At 46.0% G+C, this 25569-nt stretch overlaps 1 long non-coding RNA gene across 2 annotated transcripts in view; it reads right to left on the minus strand.

The window, feature by feature from the left end:
* The window catches only part of LOC129707515 (uncharacterized), a 127142-nt gene that overhangs the window by 16225 nt on the left and 85348 nt on the right, over positions 1 to 25569 (minus strand). The window contains exons 2-3 of one of the 2 annotated variants that reach the window (XR_008725194.1): positions 15599 to 15830; positions 4101 to 4367 (exon numbers count right to left, since the gene is read on the minus strand). This is a non-coding gene — a long non-coding RNA (uncharacterized LOC129707515). Of the gene's footprint in view, positions 1 to 4100; positions 4368 to 15598; positions 17827 to 25569 lie in introns of those variants that run through there. The other variant, XR_008725193.1, reaches the window with a different exon arrangement.

Genomic DNA, 25569 nt, shown 5'->3' on the forward strand with positions numbered 1-25569 from the left:
GAAGATTTAAGATGCAACTCTAAGGGGCAACTTTTTTACACAAAGGATGGTAGGTGCATGGAATGAGCTGCCAGAGTTGGTAGATGAGGTATGTACTATCACAACGTTTAAGAAACATTTAGACAGGTACATGGATAGGACAGATATAGAGGGATATGGGCCAAACACAGACAGGTGGGGCTAGTGTAGATGGGACATGGTGTGGAACGTGTGGGCAAGTTGGGCTGAAGAGCCTGTTTCCACACTGTAAGAGTTTGAAGAAGGGTCTCGACCTGAAAAGTTACTCCAGCTTTTTGTGCCTTTCTTCATGTTGGTTTGAAAAATCTGTCTGCCAAAGTCACGTTTTATGAGCTTCCTTTCATGGAATGTACTTTATAGAATAAATTAATTTTAAGTCGATGAATCTGAACAAAAGTAAACACTTACAGAAGCCGTTGGAAGGCTGATTATGTTTTCTCGTGCAAAACTGATAGCCAGTGAAATGAAGGCTGAGATAACTGCAGTGAAAGTTACCTCAACCCATAGATGGCAACAAACTCCATTTATAATCTTTGCTGTGCTCTGAATTCAACTTTAGGCATGTTAAATTATTTAAATGTTATTATATCAGGGTTTTTACCATAACAATAGACAATAGACAATAGGTGCAGGAGTTCCACAACATGTCACATCTACACTAGTCCCACCTGCCTGTGTTTGGCCAATATCTCTCTCAATCTGTCCTATCCATGTACCTGTCTAAATGTTTCTTAAAAGTTGTGATTGTACATGCTTCATCTACGTCCTCCGGCAGCTCATTAGGTGCAGGAGTAGGCCATTCGGCCCTACGAGCCAGCACTGCCATTCAATGTGATCATGGCTGATCATCCCCAATCAGTGCCCAGTTCCTGCCTTCTCCCCATGTCCCCTGAATCCACTATCTTTAAGAGCCCTATCTAGCCCTCTCTTGAAAGCATCCAGAGAACCGGCCTCCACCGTCCTCTGAGGCAGAGAATTCCACAGACTCACCACTCTCTGTGAGAAAAAGTGTTTCCTTGTCTCCGTTCTAAATGGCTTACTCCTTAATCTTAAACTGTGGCCCCTGGTTCTGGAGTACTGAGCTACTAAGCTTCTGAATGAACACGTTTTGTTTAGTTTTGAGATACAGCATGGAAACAGGCCCTTCGGCCCACCGAGTCCATGCCGACCATCGATCACCCATTCTACGCTTTACGTTCATTATTCTCCCGTCTGCTGAGGTAAAGTGAAAAGCTTTGTTTTGCATGCTAGATCATAAGATGCTGTACATCAATACAATCAAGACAAACTCAAGTACAATAGACAGAGTGAAGGGGAAGATACAGAGTGTAGAATATAGTTCTCAGCATTGTAGTGCATCAGTTCCATAGACAAAGTCCAATGTCCGCAATGGGGTAGAGGTGAATGGGACAGTACCCTAGCTTATGGAAGGACCGTTCAGAAGCCTGATAACAGAGGGGAAGATGCTGTTTCTGAGATTGGCGATGTGCGCTTTCATGTTTCTGCCGGACTGGAGCGGGGAGAAGAAGGAATGACCGGGGTGGGACACTTCTTTGACAATAGATAGACACAAAATGCTGAACTAACTCAGCGGGCCACACAGCATCTCTGGGGGAAAGGTATAGGTGACGTTTCGGGTCAAAACTCTTCTTCAAACTAAGAGCCAGGTGAAGGGGAAACGAGAGATATCGAGAGATATAGAATGCAAATCCGAGATGAGAAAAACATTTTTCACACAGAGTGGTGAATCTCTGGAACTCTCTACCACCGAGGGTAGTCGAGGCCAGTTCATTGGCTATATTTAAGAGGGAGTTAGATGTGGCCCTTGTGGCTAAGGGGATCAGACGGTATGGAGAGAAGGCAGGTACGGGATACTGAGTTGGATGATCAGCCATGATCATATTGAATGGCGGTGCAGGCTCGAAGGGCCGAATGGCCTACTCCTGCATCTAATTTCTATGTTTCTATGTAAATGAATGAAAGATATGCAAAAAAGTCCAATGTCCGCAATGGGGAAGAGGCAGAACCCTAGCTTATGGAAGGACCCTTCTCAAGCCTGATATTTTGCCATTTTTCTTGCTGTCTTTTTGAGCATATGATGCCTGAATATTAGACATGGGCTGAATGCTTGGTACCTTACAAGTGGTAGCACCACACTGTACAGTGCAGCGCTGAGTTACACCACAGTGTGGCGCTATCATTTCACGATATCCGCAACAAAAAATCTTGGTTGTATCCGTTAGTAAACAGATTCCTCTTCGAAACATTTTCACACAAATAAATCATACAGATAATGAAGATAATGGGCGAAGGAAACATCGCTCCCAAATCTTAACCAAATGTATAACAACGATATCTACTGGCAATTATGAATTTTTTGCAATTTTTTTCATTTTCACTAGCAGGAGAAATATGGATAGTAATTTGCAGATTCTGGTTTACATCGAAGATAGACACAAAATGCTGGAGTAACTCAACGGGTCAGGCAGCACCTCTGGTAGATTCCCATTCCTTCTCTATGGTAAAGTACAGGTAGATGCTGCCTGTCCCTCTGAGTTACTACCAGCTTTTTGTGTCTATCTTAGATATTACTCATCTTTGCTATCAATCTACAACAGTAGTTCTTAACCTTTTTGGCATACATAAGCAAGCAAAATACTGTATGTGGTATCTTTGTTAGGCTCCTAAAAATGGGCTCTCTGCCCCCCCCCCCCCCCACCCTGCATCAGTCTGAAGAAGGGTTTCGGCCCAAAATCGTTGCCGATTTCCTTCGCTCCATAGATGCTGCCGCACCCGCTGAGTTTCTCCAGAATTTTGATTACCTATGTTATTTATGACCTCTTCATGTCCCCCCCAAACGAGCCCCCCTGGGGGTCCTGACCCTCAGGTTAAGAACCACTGATCTACAACAAACTCATTGTAAAAGCTATCTGTAGTTTACCACCTCTTATTTAGTATTTTGGACAAGGAAATGCAACTAAATGTAGTCAAGTCAAGAGAGTTTATTGTCATGTGTCCCTGATAGGACAATGAAATTCTTGCTTTGCTTCAGCACAACCTAACATAGTAGGCATTGACTACAAAACAGATCAGTGTGTCCATATGCCATTATATACGTAAATATACACCTGAATAAATAAACTGATAAAGTGCAAATAACACAAAATGGTTCAGTTTTGTCCGAGCCAAGTTTAATATCCTGATGGCTGTGGGGAAGTAGCTATTCCTGAACCTGGTCATTGCAAATGTACCTCCATAATAAATGAATTTGAAATATTCTATACATTTTTTAAAAGGGAGACAACATTTTTTTAAAGGGCAAAAATTTCCCCCCAGAAAAATTGCACTACTGCAACTGTATGTACCTATATTTATTTATTTCTCATTATTCTATGTTCGCTCTTCCAGGGAGATGCTAACTGCATTTCGTTGTCTATGTACTGTACACTGTACAATGACAATAACATCTGAATCTGAATCTGAATCTGAAGTGTTGGAGGAACTCAGTGGGTTAGACCGTCACGGCTGAGTTACTCCAGCATAATGTGTCCATCTTTAATCTGAATCTGACATTAGCTTGAAGGACGGAAAGCAAGAAGTGTTATTTGGCTCTCTGGAAACTCATCAGCCACTGATGTTTTTCACTTTCTTAATGGACTTTCAGGTCTTGATTTCAACAGAAGCAACGCTCAGCAAATTTACAAAAGGAAGAGAAGGTGAAATTGGTCTTGCCCTGGAGCACAAAATGGACTCGTAGGAAATCAGCGGAGTTACTGTTGGGTAAACAACTTCACCTCTGAAGGACTAAAGCTGCCGTTCCATCATGAGTATACCCTGTATCTCCTTATTGTGATTGAATTGTATTTTCTATGATGTCGTTATGCACCAACTGAATCAAAAATTCTTGGTATTGTTGTAAAAATGCTGGAAATATTCGCAAAGGGCTCTAAGGTTCTGGCATCATCAATTTTATGAAATAGCAAATAGGTTCTGAACTCGGGGGGGGGGGGGGGGCGGTACACAGTGGCACAGCGTGTAGAGCTGCTGCCTCACAGCGCCAGAGACACAGGTTCGATCCTGACCTTGGATGCTGTCTGTGTGGAGTTTGCATGCTCTCTCTCTCTGGTCCCGTGGTGCTCCGGTTTCCTCCAACATCCCGGAGACGTGTGGATTTTTAGGTTAATTGGCCCTCTCTGTAGCTTGCCCCCAACGTGTAGGGAGTGGCTGTGACAGTGGGGTAACGTTAGTGTGAACGGGTGATCGATGTTTGGCGTGGAGCCGGTGGGCCGAAGGGCCTGTTGCCTGTTTCCGTGCTGTCTTTCAATGAAGGTCAAATGAGAGAATTACTCCTGGAACACAAAATTTTAATAGATATTTAACAGATAATCCAACAAAAAAATGTTTACTTTCACTTAGAAGAGATATTCACACACATAATTTTCTCGGTTTGTAAGTAGCTACACAACAGAGTCATTTAGCTACACATAAAGATCTACTGGCAATAATTTCTGCAGTCATTAAAAATTGTTTTCAAGTGGACATTAATTAAACTAGGTGAGATAATATGTGTAGGAAGGAACTGCAGATGCTGGTTTAAACCGAAGATGGACACTAATGGCAGGAGTTACTCAGCGGGACAGGCAGCATCTCCTTGACACCACTGAGTTACTCCAGCTTTTTATCTCTATCTTAGGTGAGATAATAGACTGAAGTATAAGTTTGGTTTAGTTTAGAGATACAGCATAAAACCAGGCACCATCAGCCCCACCAAATCTGCTCCGTCCAGCGATCCCCACACACTAGCACCATTTGACACACTAGGGACAATTTCCAATTGTTTTCCCCAAAGCCAATTAACTTACAAACCTGTACATCTTTGGAGTGTGGGAGGGAACTGGAGAATCCGGAGAGAAGTCACGCAAGTCTCAGGGAGAACATGCAAACTCCACACAGACAGCACCCGCGGTCAGGATCGAATTCGGGTCATTGGCTCCAGCGTGCCGCCCTACAAGAAACTTATCCCTTCGACTTTCATCCGGTCTAGTCTTCCCACTCCATGCGATTCGATTCCTGTTGTTGATCTAGATGATGAACAGCGGGGACTATTGGAAGTATATCAGCAACCATCCCTCAAACATTGTCATATTAAAGAGAACTGGATGGGTTTCACCATGGATAAACTTGGATATCCACAGTAAATCGATCTGTCTTCAATGAGTGCCCTTTTCCCAGCAAAGGTACATTTTATTTTTACTTATTTTGGTATCGATTTTTTGGCAGATGCATTTTTTACTTGTCAACGTGATGAATGGCATGGCTGACAAAAGATGCAATTCTCTGTTGTCCTTACGTCCAGTAACTGTATAAAACACTCCTGGAGGAAATAACACAGTCCGCATCAATTATTAAGTAGTTGTGGGTCTGTGTACAAGAGTGATACACGGAGGATTACCAAAAACCAATTGCATCCTTCAGTTTGAACGTGGAAAAATCCTTCGGCCCAATACCAGCTAGAATTGATGGCAGTGGAAGAGGTGATAATGAAGGGATTTTGGGGTGCGAAAAATGGAACTGGCAGGATGACGAGAATGGGGGGGCAGAGAGCGAGGGATTTCAGGGGTTACTTGAAATGAGAGAAATCAATATTCATAACGCTGGGTTGTACAGGGCCCTAGTGAGACCACACCTGGAGTATTGTGTGCAGTTTTGGTCCCCTAATTTGAGGAAGGACATTCTTGCTATTGAGGGAGTGCAGCGTAGGTTTACAAGGTTAATTACTGGGATGGCGGGACTGTCATATGCTGAGAGAATGGAGCGGCTGGGCTTGTACATACTGGAGTTTAGAAGGATGAGAGGATAACTTATTGAAACATATAAGATTATTAAGGGTTTGGACACGCTAGAGGCAGGAAACATGTTCTTGATGTTGGGGGAGATCAGAACCAGGGGCCACAGTTTAAGAATAAGGGGTAAGCCATTTAGAACAGAGATGAGGAAACACTTTTTCTCACAGAGAGTGTGGAGTTCTCTGCCTCAGAGGGCGGTGGAGGCCAGTCATCTGGATACTTTCAAGAGATACTTAAAGAGAGAGCTAGATAGGGCTCTTAAAGATAGCGGAGTCAGGGGATATGGGGAGAAAGCAGGGACGGGGTATTGATTTGGGATGATCAGCGATGATCACATTGGATGGTGGTGCTGGCTCAAAGGGCTGAATAGCCTACTCCTGCATCTATTGTCTATTGTCTATTGGGTTGTAAGCTGCCCAAGCATGTACTCAGTGGGCCAAAGGGCCCGTTTCTATGCTGAAACTAAACAATTGATAAAGAATAAAGTAGAAAACATAGAATCCCTGTCATCAGATTGAGGCATGCTGTTTCACAAGAGGTCAATGGGCTATACAGTGCAAGATAAATGTTATTCAGTTTTCACTCTCATACTATGCACCTATGCTAACTTACTGCGTTGAAAAATGTTTAAATGCTTTTAATAGTAAAGGAACAGGCATACCTTCACAAGTATGATTTAACATGACAAGTCATAGAGTGATACAGTGTGGCAACAGGCTCTTCGACCCAACTTGCCCATACCGGCCAACATAGTCCCACCTGCCTGCGTTTGCCCCATATCCCTCTACACCTCTCCTATCCATGTACCTGTCTAATGTTTCCTAAACATTGCGATAGTCCCCACCTCAACTGCCTCCTCCGGCAGCTCGTTCCACACACCCACCGCCCTTTGTGTGAAAAAAAAGTTACCCCTCAGGTTCCTATTAAATCTGCGAGGGTTTTGATGATTGTTAGATATTAGGAATAATACATAAACTCAATAGCGGTGTAACTTAATACACAAAGGAAATATGTTTCAAACACTATAAAACAAATTGTAACATTATAAACACAAGTAGTATCCTTATTACTGCTGAAAGGAATATTTTGTGTTTTAGACTATCGAAACTGAAAGAAGAGTTGTCCTCCGATTTCTCCTCTGTAGCGCTATGTATAAATTACATCCGTTCAGCAAATTGAAACTACTAAAATTAATAGGACAAAAAAGCTTCTGCTCAGAAACTATGAATTTAGATGGACTCAAAATCTTTGATTAAACAAGAGATGAAAGTCCATTAGAAGTTTCTTTAAATGGAAATTTATCCTGGTGAGTGAATAAAAGCAGTAATTGAAATGATCATTTTATGCTGCCAAACATGAGCTGTTGATCAAAGGAAGAAGTTGGAATTTTACTACGAAGTGAAATGGATTTTCTTATCTGGAGTAAAAAAAAATTTCCCCCCTGCTGTTGTTTAGAAGTACAAAAGAAGCAGTGACTTCACCATCCAGGGCCCCCACTTCCTCATTGCTCATCTTGATGCAAGTGAGAAGATTGCATTAATGAAACATTTTCACTCTTGTTATTTCATCTGGTTACAATTAGCAGAGTGTGTCGGGAGGAACCGCAGATTCCTGGTTTACACCGAAGATAGACACAAAAAAAGCTGGAGTAACTCAGCGGGGCAGGCAGCATCTCTGGAGAGAAGGAACGGGGTGACTTCTTCAGAAGAAGGGTCCCGACCCGAAACAACACCCTTACAATTAGCAGAGAACGGCCTATTCCTCAAGACTGTCAGAGAGCCAGCAAAATGCTGCCTCGAAAATCTCACACTGATGCTGCTTCTCAAACATATCCAAGAAGGAACTGCAGATGCTAGAGAATCGAAGGTAGACAAAGGTCTGAAGAAGGGTTTCGGACTGAAACGTCGCCTTTTTCCTTCGCTCCATAGATGCTGCCGCACCCGCTGAGTTTTTCCAGCAATTTTGTCTACTCTCAAACATATCTGCTCATTCTGCACCGACTTGATAATCAGACCCGCTAACGAGGGAGGGAGGTGCCATGGTAGTCTGGCACACTGACCTCTCCTGAGGCCAGGAGACAACGCTCAGACACCTCCTCCTACTTATCCTTGGACCATGAGCCCACAGACAAGCACCAGACCTTAATATCACACACCATTTCTGAAGTTATCTCTGCCCTTGAAAGCCTCCAAACATCGTTCCCCACCCCCTCACGGCCCAGTTTTATCTTCTCTCCCAAAATCCACGAACAGAACTGCCCTGGCAGACCCATTGTTTCTGCTTGTTCGTGTCCCACCAAGTTAATTTCCACATACCTCAACTCCATCCTCTCCCCCCTGGTCCAATCCATCCCTACCTACGTCCAAGACACCTCACACGCTCTTCGTCACTTCAACGCTTTGTCATTTTCCAGGCCCCCACTCCCTCATCTTCACCATGGATGGCCAGTCACTCTACACCTCCATCCCCCACCAGGAGGGTCTTAAATCCCTCCCGTTTCTTTCTCGACCACAGAACTAGCCAATTTTGTCTACCAATACAAAATACTCAGCCCAGCCTACCCTCAACAACATCCTTCAACTCCTCCCACATCCTCCAAACCCATGACCCTGCTATGCCTGCCTCTTTGTTGGGTACGTCTAACAATTACAGTTCCAAGTGTGCACTGGCCCTGTCCCCTGACTCTACCTCCGCTACATTGACGAATGCATCGGTGCTGCCTTCTGCACCCATGCACAACTCTCTGACTTCATCAACTTCACGAATAATTTCCATCCTGCACTCAAATTCACTTGGACCATCTCCGACATCTCCCCACCATTTCTGGATCTCACCATCTCCATCACAAGGAGACAGTCTATTGACCGACATCTACTACAAACCTACTGAGTCCCGTAGCTATCTAGACTACATTGATCACATTGATCACAGTGGAGGGCGGTGCTGGCTCGAAGGGCCGAATGGCCTACTCCTGCACCTATTGTCTATTGTCTAGTCCCACCCTGCTTCCTGTAAAGTCTCTATCCCCTAATCCCAATTCCTCCGTCTACGCCGCATCTGCGCCCAGGATGAGGTTGTCCATACTAGATCATCGCATGGTGACCTCAGGGTGTGGGGGGGAGTGGCCGGCGGGGGGTGAGGGGGGGGGGGGGTGGTGGGGGGGGGTGGGGGGGGGGCAGGGGTGGGGGAGGACGGTGGTTGAGAGATACAGGGAAGAGGGAAAGGAGAGATATAAAAAGTTGCAGAGACCAGGAGGAACCACACAGAGTGGGTTGCAGCAAGGGAGGGTGCAGCAGAGAGGGGGAGAACCTCGTCAATGTCGGCATATCGTGAGGAGATTTCGCAGTGGAACAGACGAAATGTGTCGGAAGCAACTGCAGATGCCGGTTTACACTGCAGTTAGACTGCAGTAAATTGGAGTGACTCCGTGGGTCAGGCAGCATCTCTGGAGAGAAGGAAAAGGTAAGCCCCTTCTTCAGACTGAGAATGCAATCTACTGTGAGAGTTTTTTTCCGGGAGAGACACGATACATCAAACAGCTGAATCTCTGCATAGTAATTATAACACAAGGATACCATGACCCTAGAAAGATTACAAACACATCGCAGAGCTAATGGAGCTAAACTCTGCATAATGATTAGCTACACAGCAATGTAGCTTATCCTGGCCTAAGAAATAGCAAAATGTATTTGATGATGACTTTTGACTTTCCTCGACAATGACCATTCTACTGAATGCAGAAGTGATATGAATAACAAAGCCATTTTGTGCTGGAACTTTGCAACTTTAAAATACTATCATTAAAATAAATAATATGGTAAGATGCTTAATGTTTCTGGTCGCCAAAATTAATCAAAGCTTAACAAGTTCGCTGATAAACTAACTCCTCCACTAACTCCTCCGTAATTTTTTCTATAATAAGAAAATCGAAAAACATTTGAAACAGAAAATAATTGTTCTTTTTGTTATTTTTGTCTTTATTTTGCTGAAATTTTCACTTTTTTAAACACAGACTCATTTGCTACAAACCATAGGGTTGGCACTGTGGCACAGCGGTAGAGATTAGATTAGATTAGATTAGATTAGATCCTTTATTTGTCTTTCAGACCTTTCGGTCTGAACGAAATGTCGTTGCCTGCAGCCATACATGTAATAATAAATAACAAAACACCCAATAAACACAAATTAACATCCACCACAGTGAGTTCACCAGGCACCTCCTCACTGTGATGGAGGCAAAAGTCTTAAAGTTACTGTCTCTTCCTTCCTCATTCTCCCTCTGCGCTGAAGGCGATATGTTGTTACCCCACCGGGCGATGGTAGTCAGTCCCGCGGCTCAACCGAGCTCCGCGAACGGGCCGGTTCAAGCTCCGCGGCCCGGGGTGGTCGAAGCTGCCGCCCTCCAGTCCAGCGGACGCAGCTGTTGCCGCATGAGCTCCGGAAAACAGGCACCAGCCCGTGACCCACGAGCTCCTGACGATGTCGTCCATTAGCCCGCGGACGAGCCCCGGAATCAGGTTGCCGCCGGAACGCCGCCTCAGCCACCGGAGCGCCGTCTCAACCCCGAGTCGGGCCACCCTCACTGCCGTCTCGAGCCGCCACCCTCACCGGAGCGTCTCGACCCCGAGCCGGGCCACCCTCACCGGAGCGCCGTCTCGACCCCGAGCCGGGCCACCCTCACCGGAGCGCCGTCTCGACCCCGAGCCGGGCCACCCTCACCGGAGCGCCGTCTCGACCCCGAGCCGGGCCACCCTCACCGGAGCGCCGTCTCAGTCCCGCGCCGGGCCACCCTCACCGGAGCGCCATCTCAGCCCCGATGCAGCCTTACAGCGCCAGAGACCCGGGTTTGATCCTGACTACAGGTGCTGTCTGTACGGAGTTTGTACGTTCCCCCTGAGATCGCATGGGCTCTCTGTGGGTGCTCCTGTTTCCTCCCACACTCCAAAGATTCACGCGTTTGTAGGTGAATTGGCTTCGGTTAAAAAATTGTAAATTGTCCCAAGTGTGTGGGATAGTGTTACGGCCCTGTCCCACTTACACAACTTTTTCGGCGACTGCCCGGCACCCGTTTCATAGGCGCCGTAAACTTTCAACATGTTGAAAAACCAGCGGCAACCAGACAGACGCTACGACTCTTTGGGCGACTGAGGAGACGACTCACGACCGTACAGGCGACATGTCACGGGGGTGAAGCCTGTACGGTCGTGAGTAGTCGCCCAAAGAGTCGTACCTTGTTCTGGTCGCTGCTGGATTTTCAACATGTTGAAAACTTTCGGCCACCTGCAACGACCTATGACGCAGTCGCCGAAAAAGTTGCGTAAGTGGGACAGGCCCATTAGTGTGCGGGTATTGGTGGTCAGCGTGGACTCGTTGGGCCGAAGGGCCTGACACCGCGCTATATCTCCAAGGTCTAAAGTCTAAAAATCTAAACCTCACAGGTGGCTTATTTGAATGAGGCAACAACAAAAAATATCAGAACATTTCACCCTATTAAGGGAATGCAAGTAACATCTGACTGCGTTCAGGATCCACAATTTACATTCATTTTTTGCCACTGATATTGATTTATTGATAGTTTAAATAGACCTAAAAATGCTGGAGTGCAAACTCAGCGGGTCAGGCAGCATCGCTGGAGAACAGGAATAGGTGACGTTTTTGGTCAAGAATGGAGCTGAGAGAATGGAGCAGCTGGGCTTGTACACTCTGGAGTTTAGACGGATGAGAGGTAATCTCACTGAAACATATAGGACTGTTAAAGGTTTGGACACACGCTAGAGGCAGGAAACATGTTCGCGATGTTGGGGGAGTCCAGAACCAGGGGCCACACAGTTTAAGAATAAGGGGTAAGCCATTTAGAACGGAGACGAGGAAACACTTTTTCTCACAGAGAGTGGTGAGTCTGTAGAATTCTCTGCCTCAGAGGGCGGTGGAGGCCGGGTTCTCTGATTGCTTTCAAGAGAGAGCTAGATAGGGCTCTTAAAAATTGCGGAGTCAGGGGATATGGGGAGAAGTCAGGAACGGGGTAGTGATTGTGGATGATCAGCCACGATCACATTGAATGGCGGTGCTGGCTCGAAGGGCCGAATGGCCTACTCCTGCACCTATTTATTGTCAATAGGAAGAAGGGTCTCGACCCAAAGTGTCACCTGTTCCTTTTCTCCAGAGATGCCGCCTGGCCCGCTGAGTTACTCCAGCATTTTGTGTCTATCTTCGGTGTAAACCGGCATCTGCAGTTCCTTGCTACACGTTATTTATACTTTACTTCACCAGAGGTAAGTGCTTATTAAACTGTACAACATGCACAGATATTTCCGTTAAGGACAACATGCAGATATCTGGTTTGTTTTCTGCTGCCCCTGATTGAATGGTAAATTCCTGGCAACGTATCTCTCTACGGTTAAGGGTCCAAATTCGGGAGGAGGGCTGTAATTCTATGACATGGTTCAAGCATTACTTAGCTTTGGGCTTGCATTCGGAACTAAAATAACTCAGTAGACTTGTCTCTTCACTGTGAAGCCACCAGCTAATTACAAAGGCACGCAGTGGTACACAATAGGATTGAAGATCAAACAGCAGGGGATGATTTATCTTTAACAACTCCGTTTTGTATAATTTCATTTTTTAAAAAGAGGAAGGCACAGAGTGCTGGAGTAACACAGCGGGTCTGGCAGCATCTCTGGAGAACATGTATAGGCAATGTTTTAAGGTCATGACCCTGCTTCAGTTTGGGGATGAAACCAAACATAACGCCTCTTGCACGGGGATAGTATGACAATACTCAACTGGACCGTGTGTAAGAAAATAATTTTACTGTGCGTTTGCACTCCGCACAAGTGACAATAAAACATAATTGAACCATTAAACCACCATGAAGGGTCTCAACCCAAAACATCGCCTATCCATGTTCTCCAGAGATGCTGCCTGACCCACTGAGTTGTTCCAGCATTCTTTTTTTCTTCCAAAGTATGTGGAAATTATTTAATTACTTGTTAAAAGCTTGCTTAGACTTCAGACGTGAGAAATAGCCTGGAAGCAGGCCGTTCGGCCCATCAATCCATATCAACCATGTCTACTTCCTGAAAAGACTACGGAGATTCAGCATGTCAACCAGGATTCTCTTGAACTTCTACAGGTGCGCAGTGGAGAACATATTGACTGGCGTAGACTCGATGGGCCGAATGGCCTAATTCTGCTCCTAGCGCTTATGAACTAATGAACTTACTTCCTTCTGAAGAAGGGCCTCGACCCGAAACAGTGGAACAACTGCACAATTTTCCATAATTCTTCCTAATTTGGATTCTTTTCTTTCTTCTACTTTCAAGAGAGAGCTAGATAGGGCTCTTAAAGATAGCGGAGTCAGGGGATATGGGGAGAAGGCAGGAACGGGGTACTGATTGGGGATGATCAGCCATGATCACATTGAATGGCGGCGCTGGCTCGAAGGGCAGAATGGCCTCCTCCTGCAACTATTGCTTATGTATTTATGTATCTATGTAATCAAGAATCTGTCTATCTCTGCCTCAGAATTATCCTCTTGCTCATTTGAGCATCCACGATCTCCCAGCTAACGCCCTTCTTGAACAAGGGTTTGTGTAGAGGAACGAAGGAGGGAGCCTGTCTCCATCTCGGACTAAATATAGCCGTGCTAAATGCTTCCACGAGTCGCAAGAACCTCCAATAGGGAATCTAGACACTCAGTGCCTGCCTCCCTGTTAAGAAGAGTTTAATTGTAATTCCAGTCAGCAGATGTTACATTCAGCTGACACATGGCGAGCTAAAATTACTCACTATTATTTTTGTGCTAATGCAGATAATCAAGTGACAAACACTGCTTAAATCCCAACATAAATTGGGCGTAGAAGACTCCTTTGTCATAGAGTCATACAGCGTGGAAACAGGCCCTTCAGCTCAACTTGCCCAACATGTCCCGTCTACACTAGTCCCACCTGCCTGCATTAGTCCCATATCCCTCTAAACCTGTCCTATCCATGGACCCGTCTACAAGTTTCTTAAACGTTGCGATAGTACCTGCCGCAACTACCTCCTCCAGCAGCTCATTCCACACACCCACCACCCTTTGTGTAAAAAACATTGCCCCATCATATTCCTATTAAATCTTCCCCCCACTACCGTTACTCGTACGAGCCATTACGGGACATCCACGTACCCGCTACGTCCTATTACACGAGCTCGAATCAGAGGAGAACTCGGAAGAACTCTTGAATTACCTCACACAGTGGGACAGGCCCTTTACAACTTTAGGCCGTGCACGCCATATGCATGAAGAAGGAGAAGATGTCACCGTGAAATTCACTGTTTTGCGTACCCTACACAAGGTATACAAAGGGTCACCACGTATAGGGCGCCAACAATGTTACAAAGTGATCAATATAGATCCTGCACTCATGTGACTGAGATCCTGTAAAGCTTCATTCAATTCCAGCCCCATTGCAGTACAGAGGAACTGATAGATTAGGCACCATTGTGAGGTAATGTATATGACTGCTAAGAATAGCAAGCTCCACTCCACGGTGAAGGGTAGGTCATTAAGTGTTGAGCAGCAGGAAACAGATCTGGGTATGATGATCTCCAGAAATAGCAGGCGGAGATGCATCGTAGGCAGTAATTGCTAAGACAGAAAAAAATGTTAAAACGCACAAAAATAGATTAGAAAGATTAGCTCATTCTGCAAAGTAGCGAAGAATCTAGTCTTAATTAAATAGTTATGATAAAGAACATAAAGTGAGGAATTGGTTGATGGCATGCGCAACGTTTGGGTGGAAAATGCATGGAGGGGGTAACAATTTTTAGGTTCCATTTCATGCAAAACTACAAACCTGCAGGTGCTTTGGAGTGGGGTGCGGGAGGAATCCGTAGCACCCAGAGGAAACCCACGCGGTCACAGGGAGATCGTGCAAACTCCACATAGACAGCATTAGAGGTCAGGATCGAACCCGGGTTTCTGGCGCTGTGAGGCAGCAGCTCTACCAGCTGCGCCACCGTGCCGCATAATAAAATGTTCATTGGATCTCACTTAGAATATTCCGAAGCGCCACCTATTCACCAGAGTTAAGGGCCTGTCCCATGAGCATGCGACTCCATGCGGCAAGCGCGACCTAACGTGGTCACTTGAGCCGTACGGCCTCGCGGGGCCAGTCCCACTTCGATCGCCGGAGCCGGATGGAGTTGTGCGGAGCTGGTCCCGACATCGCGCGGGGCTCCAAAAAACTGATCGTGTTCAAAAATTCCGCGCGGCAACGGCCTGCCAGCCCGCAGCCGCCTCGATGCCGTACGCACAGCCTCGACGGGCGTATGCAGCGTCTTGATGCTGGACGCACGATGTCTTGACGCCGTACGTCACGCTCGAACTTCACGCGGATTTCGCTCGAACTTCACGTCACTCACTCGACCTCCGCACGGCCCCCGGTTCCGGTTTGGTCGCGCTCGCCGCATGCAGGTCGCATGCTGGTGGGACACGTCCTTTACTGCCTGACCCGCCGAGTTGCTCTAGCGCTTTGTGTCTGCCTTCACGTTAATGGCGTGGCCACTTCTCTAAAGGCAGGGTAGCAGAGGTATAGCAGTAGGCGTATGTTACAGACCAATCCCATGTTTTTGGACTTCTAACCTCTCTGAGCCCACCAGGTCTGCGCTGATCAGCGATCCCCGCACACTAACACTATCCTACACACACTGGGGACAATTTACATTTATGCCAAGACAATTTGCCTACAAACCTGCACGTCTTTGGAGTGCGGGGGGAAACTGGAGCACCCGGAGAAAACCCACGCAGGTCACGGGGAGGACGTGCAAACTCCGTACAGACAGCGCCCGTAGTCAGGATCGAACCCGGGTCTTTGGCGCTGTAATGCAGCAACTCCACCTTTGCACCCCTGTACCACCTCTGAATTCTGTAGAGTCGGGAGATTATACTCTGGGTTGAAGTTTATCAGCTGACGTTTCGCCGCTCTGTGTAAATAAGCAGAAACAAAATTACCACAAATTTTTGAACGAGACACCATCTTAATTCGAATTTAATTTTCCCAAAGTGGAATCTATAATTATTGAGGGAAGATTGCCTGATCGATACTTGGATTTGGAAATCAGCTGTGTTAACCTGAGAAATGTATATACAAATATGTGAAGGTGTATTAACACTAACATCAAGCATAGCTCAATGCATCCTTGTCAGCCCAATTAACATATTCATGCAATAGCCTTTCAAATTATGAATTATTTATACACTTGCCCTGCTATATAACTATGGGTCAGTGACTAAATTACTGTGCCATTCAACTAATTACCATTATTAGCCACACCTGTTTTTCCTCTCGATTAAATATATCCACTGATTCTTGCCTTCAGGCGAAAGAACCTGATATTTAAAGACTTTGGGGAACATTCTTCATAGAGTCATAGAGGGATACAGTGTGGAAACAGGTCCTTTGGCCCAACTTGCCCCAACCGGCCAACAATGTCCCAGCTACACTAGTTCCACTTGCCTGCGCTTGGCCCATATCCCTCCAAACCTGTCCTGTCCATGTACCTGTCTAATTGTTTCTTAAACAATGGGATAGTCCCAGCCTCAACTACCTCCTCTGGCAGCTTTGTCCATACACCCACCACACTTGGTGTGAACAAGTTACCTCTTGGATTCCCATGGTAGACATTAAATGCTGGAGAAACTCAGCGGGTGAGGCAGCTTCTATGGAGCGAAGGAAATAGACTACCTGAAATTGGAGAAGTCAATGTTCATACCGCTGGGGTGTAAACTACCCAAGCGAAATATGAGGTGCTGCTCCTCCAATTTATGGTGGGACTCACTCTGGCCATGGAGGATGCCCAGGACAGAAAGGTCGGATTTGGAATGGGAGGATGAGTTGGTGCTGGGCCGCCAGTAGATCAGGTTAGTTATTCCTATTAGATCTTTTCCCCTTCACCTTAAACCTAAGGTCCTCTGGTCCTCGATTCCCCTACTTTGGGCAAGAGATTCTGTGCATCTACCCAATCTGTTCCTCTCATGATTTTGTACACCTCTATAAGATCACCCCTCATCCACCTGCGCTCCAAGTTTGTTAGTGATGAAGGCAATAGCTGGACTGTACAATTGTTTGAGTATATAGAAAGGTGATGTTCAGCGTAGTTTAGAGATACAGCGCGGAAACTGACCCTTCGGCCCAGCGAGTCCGTACGGTCCAGCGATCCCCGCACACTGACGCTATCCAACACACTAAGGACAATTTTCATTTTATAACACTCAAGCTAAAATTGACCTACGAACCAGCACATCCTTGTAGTGTGGGAGGAAACCAGAGCACCCAGAGGAAACCCACGCAGGTCACGGGGAGAACGTACAAACTCCGTCAAGACAGCACTCGTAGTCAGGATCGAATTCGGGCCTCTGGCGATGTAAAGCAGCAACTCCACCCCTGCGCCACCGTGCCGATCGATGTTAATAGAAATAAGTTTTCAAAAGTCTCCAATAAATTCTCTAGGAACATAGAACATAGAAGTCCTGTGTCTTCTCGCTGGGAGCAATGTACAGTGGGTGGCACGGTGGCGCAGCAGTACAGTTGCTGCCTTAGCAGCAGAGGCCCGCTTTCGAACCAATCCAGATAATAATACACATAAATACAGTTTAAGAATAAGGAGTAAAAGCTATTTAGAACGGAGACGAGGAAACACTTTTTCTCACAGAGAGTGGTGAGTCTGTGGAATTCTCTGCCTCAGAAGGCGGTGGAGGCCGGTTCTCTGGATGCTTTCAAGAGAGAGCTAGATAGGGCTCTTAAACATAGCGGAGTCAGGGGATATGGGGAGGAGGCAGGAAGGGGGTATTGATTGGGGATGATCAGCCATGATCACGTTGAATGGCGGTGCTGGCTCAAAGGGCCGAATGGCCTCCTCCTGCATCTATTGTTATTGTCTATTGTCATAAGCCAAATTCATGTACAATACCATATAACCATATAACCATATAACCATATAACAATTACAGCACGGAAACAGGCCATCTCAGCTGACAAAGTCCGTGCCGAACAACTTTTTTTTCCCTTAGTCCCACCTGCCTGCACCCATACCATAACCCTCCATTCCCTTCTCATCCATATGACGATCCAATTTATTTTTAAATGATACCAACGAACCTGCATCCACCACTTCCACTGGAAGCTCATTCCACACCGCTACCACTCTCTGAGTAAAGAAGTTCCCCCTCATATTACCCCTAAACTTCTGTCCCTTAATTCTGAAGTCATGTCCTCTTGTTTGAATCTTCCCTATTCTCAAAGGGAAAAGCTTGTCCACATCAACTCTGTCTCTCCCTCTCATCATTTTAAAGACCTCTATCAAGTCCCCCCTTAACCTTCTGCGCTCCAGAGAATAAAGACCTAACTTATTCAACCTATCTCTGTAACTTAGTTGTTGAAACCCAGGCAACATTCTAGGCATAATACATAGAGCAAAGGGGAAGATACAGGGTGTAGAATATAGTTCTCAACATTGTAGTGCATCAGTTCCAGAGACAAAGCCCAATGTCTGCAATGGGGTAGAGGTGAATCGGATAGCACCCTAGCTTATGGAAGGACCGTTCAGAAGGCTGATAACTCTTCCAGGGGAAGATGCAGTTTCTGAGTCTGGTCATGACCACAGTCTATTGCCGGACAACCTTACACAAACCTTTCATCCAGACCCTTCCAGAGAGAACAGACCCATGGGCTGTTAGAATCACTAATGGGGTATCTCAGCTGTGTCAATGATACATCCTGATTCCAAATTGCCTTTGGTTGAATCAGCAACCAATGTAGCACAGTCATTGTCCCTTTGAACATAATCAAAAGACGCATACAACTTCTTTATGCAAGAAATATTTACGTGACCTTCTGAAGACCCAATAAAAATGGAAACTGGAACTGTGGCTTCAAATGTCCATTTGAAAACTAGCATTTCATGAATCAAGAGTGTCTCATAGGCATCGCAACGGAACAATGAAATTCTGACTTGTAACAGTTTAACCAGCTTGTACACACAACATGCATAAATAATACATAATACACAAATATCCAATAATCAATAACCGTAATACTAGTGCAAATAACTAGTGCAACCAAAGATAGTTCATGGTTCCTGAAGATATGAATATCTTGAGACGTTTCGACCCAAAACGTCACCCATTCCTTCTGATTGCAAGTCGCTGCCCACTAGACATCTCTAATAACCTTATTTTCTTTTAAAAGTTATGGAAATAAATATTAATTGGTTTCCACCCACACTAGAATTAAATTGAGCTGCTGTAATAGAATGAACTGATGATCACCAGCAGACACAGACAACACTATCTGACTGCTTGAGGAAGGGTCTCGACCCGAAACGTCGCCCATTCCTTCTCTCCAGAGATGCTGCCTGGCCCGCTGAGTTACTCCAGAATTTTGTGTCCATGTTTGGTCTAAACCCAGCATCTGCAGTTCCTTCCTGCACGCTCATAATTCCTGACGGCTGAACATCAACAGCGAAGAAGTGTTCCATGGTCTTCACAACAGTTCTGCAGATACAGGTCCACCACCGACTTTCCGGAAACTGGTGAGTCCGGCATCTCATTTAATCCGGACAAAATTATGAGACTGCGCTTGAAATCCCCCATGGAAATCCCCCCAGAAGATGTGGTGCCTAGGCCGGGTGATCTCGTCCTCATCGGGACTTCCGCGGCTGATCGGCGGGTCAGATTTATTCCCCCTGCGACTGGGGCTCTGGAACTCCCGCCCGGACATAGCCGGCAGATCCGTTCCCATAGCCGTCTCTTGAACCCAACTTTGCGGATCGGTATCCCAGCCCACTCGGAGGCCTTGGCGGAACATTCCGGTACCGTTGAACTCTTCGCGGTGGCCGTGACCTCTGTTGGTCTGGTAACACGGATAATCTGGAAAGGCTCTGGAACCAAGGGTGCCGGAAAATGGGTGGTGGGCCTGTACTGTGGACGTGGGTCAGGCACCCTTCCTTCACTGCTGATCATCACTACCAATCCACTCTGACCCCAACTATGTCCCCTACGCAACAAACTCCCCCCCCCCACACACACACTAGGACATCCCACCCTTAGTCCAAGGCCAGATATTTAAATCTGCTTCCTCCTTAGTAGATTTAGGACAGGCAGCAGACTATTTCAGCTACTCTAAGTTGACGGAGGTATAATATTGAACAGGTTTAGTTTAGTTTAGCAGATACGGCAGGGGGACAGGCCCTTCGGCCCATCGAGTCCATGGTGACCATTGATCACCCGTTCAGTCTAGTTCTATGCTATCCCGCTTTCCCATCCACTACCCACACAATTTACAGAGGTCAGTCAACCTACAAAACCCGCGCGCCTTTGGGATGTGGGAAGTAACCGGAGCACCCGGAGGAAACCTCACGTGGTCACGGGGAGAACGTGCAAACTCCGTACAGGCAGCACCCGAGGTCAGGATCGAACCCGGGTCTCTGGGGCTGTGAGGCAGCAGCTCTACCCAGCTGTGCCACCGTGCTGCTCTCCCATCAGTTGTGCCTGGACCCAGTAGGTTGGTGTGACCCTTTCCCCATTATCATTATGTACATGGGAAAAAATACTGCTTCATATGATCCTCAACACAGTTGTATTTTGTGCTAAAAAGCAGTGTATTTATAGCAAATGACTAGAGCACTCCATATCAATTATCACCATGCCAATGTACAAACAATTAGGCTATTTTGTTCCTGTAAAATTATACCTTATTAAGCTTTTTGTGGTTATCAAAAATGCACAACAGGATTTTGGTCTTATTTCACATGCTGTTCCACCAGACGGGAGAGACATCTGTTTTCTGAGGATTAAAATGGTTCAACCATAGCATAATGTTCCTTGTCACAAAAGACTCAATCTCGCAATGGCCATATTTTCTCGAATCTATTTTTTTGTGAGGAAGTGGACCACAACCCGGTCTTTTATACAGAGCAGTGACAAGGGCAAAAATATCCGGGGATCGCCACGCCACAGCCTTGTCAAACAAAATCGCCATAGAAACATAGAAATTAGGTGCAGGAGTAGGCCATTCGGCCCTTCGAGCCTGAACCGCCATTCAATATGATCATGGCTGATCATCCAACTCAGTATCCCGTACCTGCCTTCTCTCCATACCCCCTGATCCCCTTAGCCACAAGGGCCACATCTATCTCCCTCTTAAATATAGCCAATGAACTGGCCTCAACTACCCTCTGTGGCAGAGAGTTCCAGAGATTCACCACTCTCTGTGTGAAAAAAGTTCTTCTCATCTCGGTTTTAAAGGATTTCCCCCTCATCCTTAAGCTGTGACCCCTTGTCCTGGACTTCCCCAACATCGGGAAACAATCTTCCTGCATCTAGCCTGTCCAACCCCTTAAGAATTTTGTAAGTTTCTATAAGATCCCCTCTCAATCTCCTAAATTCTAGAGAGTATAAACCAAGTCTATCCAGTCTTTCTTCATAAGACAGTCCTGACATCCCAGGAATCAGGTCTGGTGAACCTTCTCTGCACTCCCTCTATGGCAATAATGTCCTTCCTCAGATTTGGAGACCAAAACTGTACGCAATACTCCAGGTGTGGTCTCACCAAGACCCTGTACAACTGCAGTAGAACCTCCCTGCTCCTATACCTCCCTATACTCAAATCCTTTTGCAATGAAAGCTAACATACCATACGCTTTCTTTACTGTCTGCTGCACCTGGCCATGAAGCCAGAGGACGAGGTGTCGGGGCAGCTAGCCCAACCTTGCCTCAAGAACACGTTCTCAGTCCATCGCAGAGATCGGACTCCCCAGCCGCTGACTCCATCGACACTTCACAATGCCGCGGAAATGCAGTCAACGTAATCAAAGGCTTGAAGGTAAGATGCAAAAAGCTGGAGTAACTCAACGTGACAGGCAGCATCTCCGGAGAGAAGGGATAGGTGACGTTTTTACGGTCAACACCCTTCTCCAGACTGGTTAGAGATAAGAGAAACGGGAGATATAGACGATGATGTGGAAAGATAAAGAACAATGAATTAGAGATGTGCAAAGACTTGTCCCACCCGGATCATTCCTTCTTCTCCCCACTCCCGTCCGGCTGAAGGTACAGAAGCTTGAAAGCGCGCACCACCAGACTCAGGAACAGCTTCTTCCCCTCTGTTATCAGGCTTCTGAACGGTCCTTCCATAACGTAGAAAATAGGTGCAGGAGTAGGCCATTCGGCCCTTCGAGCCTGCACCGCCATTCAATGTGATCATGGCTGATATCTAGGGTCATATCTAACTCCCTCTTAAATATAGCCAATGAACTGTGGCCTCAACTATATTCTGTGGCAGAGAGTTCCAGAGATTCGCCACTCTCTGTGTGAAAAAAGTTTTTCTCATCTCGGTTTTAAAAGATTTCCCCTTTATCCTTAAACTGTGACCCCTTGTTCTGGACTTCCCCAACATCGGGAACAATCTTCCTGCATCTAGCCTGTCCAACCCCTTAAGAATTTTGTAAGTTTCTATAAGATCCCCCCTCAATCTTCTAAATTCTAGCGAGTACAAGCCGAGTCTATCCAGCTAAGGTACTGTCCCATTCACCTCTACCCCATTGCAGACATTGGACTTTGTCTCTGGAACTGATGCACTACAATGTTGAGAACTATACTCTGCACTCTGTATCTGCCCCATTGCTCCACGTACTGCACTTGAATTTGACTAGATTGTATTTTATGTATAATATTATCCTTTTCCATGGATTGTCACCTTGTCGTGGTGGAGAAGCTTGTGTGGACCTGAGATCCTGAGAGCGATGCCGTCTGGAGCTACGCTCCTGGTAGGGCCACCCATGGCGGTAAGGTCGAGGGGGAGGTCTCTGACAAAGAGCAATCCAACCAAGACCTCAACGGTGGAACAGGCGGAGGACGATGGCTGACCTTAGTGGAGCGTCACAACGGCTGGGAAGGCGGATGAAGGCGGCAGCAGAAAAGGGTCTCCGGTCGTCTTGGACTCCATGCCACTGGATCCTGACCCAGATCTGTCAAGGACCGTGTGGTGGCTGTCTGTGCACCAGTCTCCCCACGTTAAACAAAGTCACGCACAGTCAGATCAAGCAGCATCTCTGGAGAACATGGATCGGAGACGTTTCAGGTCGGGACCCATCTTCAGTCTGAAGAAGGGTCCTGACCCAGAACATCACGTATCCATGTTCTCCAGAGATGCTGCCTGCCCCGCTGAGTTTCTCCAGCACTTTGTGCCTTTCTTAAGAAGGCTGTTGGAACATCACTGTTCCATCTTGGTACCACTGCTGCTTTTTTTTTTTCCTATTTTAAAGCTTGTTTTACCTCAGTTCCAAGGTTTATGCATCGGACTGAAGATTTATCTCTGTTTCTCTCTCCAGAGATGCTGCCTTGCCTACTGAGTATTTCCAGCATTTTAACATTTTACTCCCAGTTGTTTTTTGTGTTTCACCGTTCCCTCGAGGCAACAACTTATATTCAATTAGCGTTTCTGATTGTATTTTCCTGCCTACTGCCTTTTGAAATATTATGGAGTTTGATTGCAAAATCTGCATAGCCTCTCATTTCTCCAAGATCAAATGGAACAATTTTAAATTGTGCAGAAATGCTGTAACCATTTCTCAATTAAATTACTTCCCATTAAAAGGTGTTCTGTTTCAAGAAGATATTTGATGAGGTAATAATGTAGCCAAACTATAAAGATTGAAGGATATAAGTTTAGTTTAATTTAGAGATACAGCGTTGAAATTGGCCTCTTCGGCCCACCGAGTCCATGCCGACCATCGATCGCCTGTTCACATTTGTTCCATCTTATCCCACTTTCGTATCCACTCCCTGCACACTAGGGGCAATTTACAGAGGCCAATTAACCTGGAGCACTCCGAGGAAACCCACAATGTCACAGGGTGAACGTGCAAACTCCACACAGACAGGTTCCTAGTAAATCTTTTCCATCTCACCTTAAACCTGTCTTCTGGTCCTTGATTCCCCTACTCTGTGCAAAGGTTTCTGTGCATTTGCCTTATCAATTGTTTCATAATTTTATATACCTCTCAGCTCACCCCCGTCCCACTATGGCGACCTTATTGGCGAGTTTAGGAGACTGTCATAGTCTTGTTGAATCACCAAAAAGCTGGCATCCTTCGACTATGTAGAAGACCTCCTACGACCACCTTCGACTATGTAGAAGACTAGCTTCGACTATCAACGAGCTATTGAAATGAGCAAAGGCGATATAACACTATCTACAACTACCTTCAATTACCTATGATAACCTATGATAACATGCCGACCTACTACAACCTACCTCGACTAAACCTACGACTACAAATGTATCGATTTTCTCCATGCTGACCAATTGTTGGTCGCAGAAATTTTTTCAACATGTTGAAAGATTTTCCGCGACCATACTGAGGCCGCGAGTAGTAGCCAACATGGTCAACACATGGTCGCAGATGGTTTCTGGTGAGTCTCCTTCATGATCGAGAGCAGTTCTCGCGCAAAAGTGTGAGCTTGTGGCGAGCACAGAGTCTCCTAAACTCGCCAATAAGGACGCCCACAGCGCTTAGACAAATGGGACAGGCCCTTTAGTCTCCTGCGCTCCAAGGAATAGAGTCCTAGCCTGCGCGTAAATGATGCCACGTAAATTACGCGCAAATGACAGCCAAGTGGGACAGGCCCTTTAGCGTATGTTAACAGGAAGAAGTATCAAGTACAAAAGATAGACAACTGCACTAATGGAGATCACTTCAATTTTAAAGTGTACTTGAGACGCCCGCAGGTACTAATTGTGTGGATAATCTTAGAGAAAGTGCACTTTGTTATTTTGATAATATTTAACCAATTTGCTAATCATCAGAATGAGGGTTGCCAATAAAAGCATTGTGGATTTAAAATTTATTATACAAATTATCTTCATATGAGTAATGCATGAGCAAAAATGAGACTGCCCTGCAAATTATACTTTACTGAAAGGAATTATGAATATATAAATATAAAATAAACATTGAATTGAACTTTTGCATGAAGAAACCAGGTTAGAATATTAGTGTAGGTTTTAACTCTTCTCTTTCCAAATTAATAACTTAAAATGATTAAGCAACCAATGTCTGGAATGAAATAATCAAGGGTGGCGTGGTGGCGCAGCGGTGGAGTTGCTGCCTCACAGCGCCCGATCCGGACCACGGGAGCTTGTCTGTATGGAGTTTGTATGTTCTTCCCGTAATGTGCGTGGGCTTTCTCCGGGAGCTCCGGTTTCCTCCCACATTCCAAACTGTACAACTCCTCCCCCTTCTGTCATGGCGTAGACTGAAGGGCCTGTCACACCTGAGCATCATTTGCGCGTCATTTATGTGACATCATTTACGCATCATGACGTACAATGCGCGCGTCGTGACTCGCACGTGACGCGCCCATGACGTGCATTACGCACGTATGGTGCGTGGTGACATAGGCAGTGACACACAGGCGCGCGTGGAGCCCCAGGATTTTGAGATTCACAAAATCGCCGCGCGCCGCATGCGTGACGTGCAAATGACGTCCAAGTGGGACAGCCCCTTTAGACTGACTCCCCTCCCCAATCTTTGCATCCCCCGAGCCTTTCCACTCGTCACTTTAATTTCATGTTTCATGCGTTTTGTGTTTTTATGAATGTTGGCGGATCAATTTCCCTCCTGGAATAAATAATGTTCTATCGTATCGTATAATAACTTACTA

This window comes from Leucoraja erinacea, chromosome 21, assembly GCF_028641065.1.
Source record: "Leucoraja erinacea ecotype New England chromosome 21, Leri_hhj_1, whole genome shotgun sequence".
Taxonomy (NCBI): Eukaryota; Metazoa; Chordata; class Chondrichthyes; order Rajiformes; family Rajidae; genus Leucoraja; species Leucoraja erinaceus.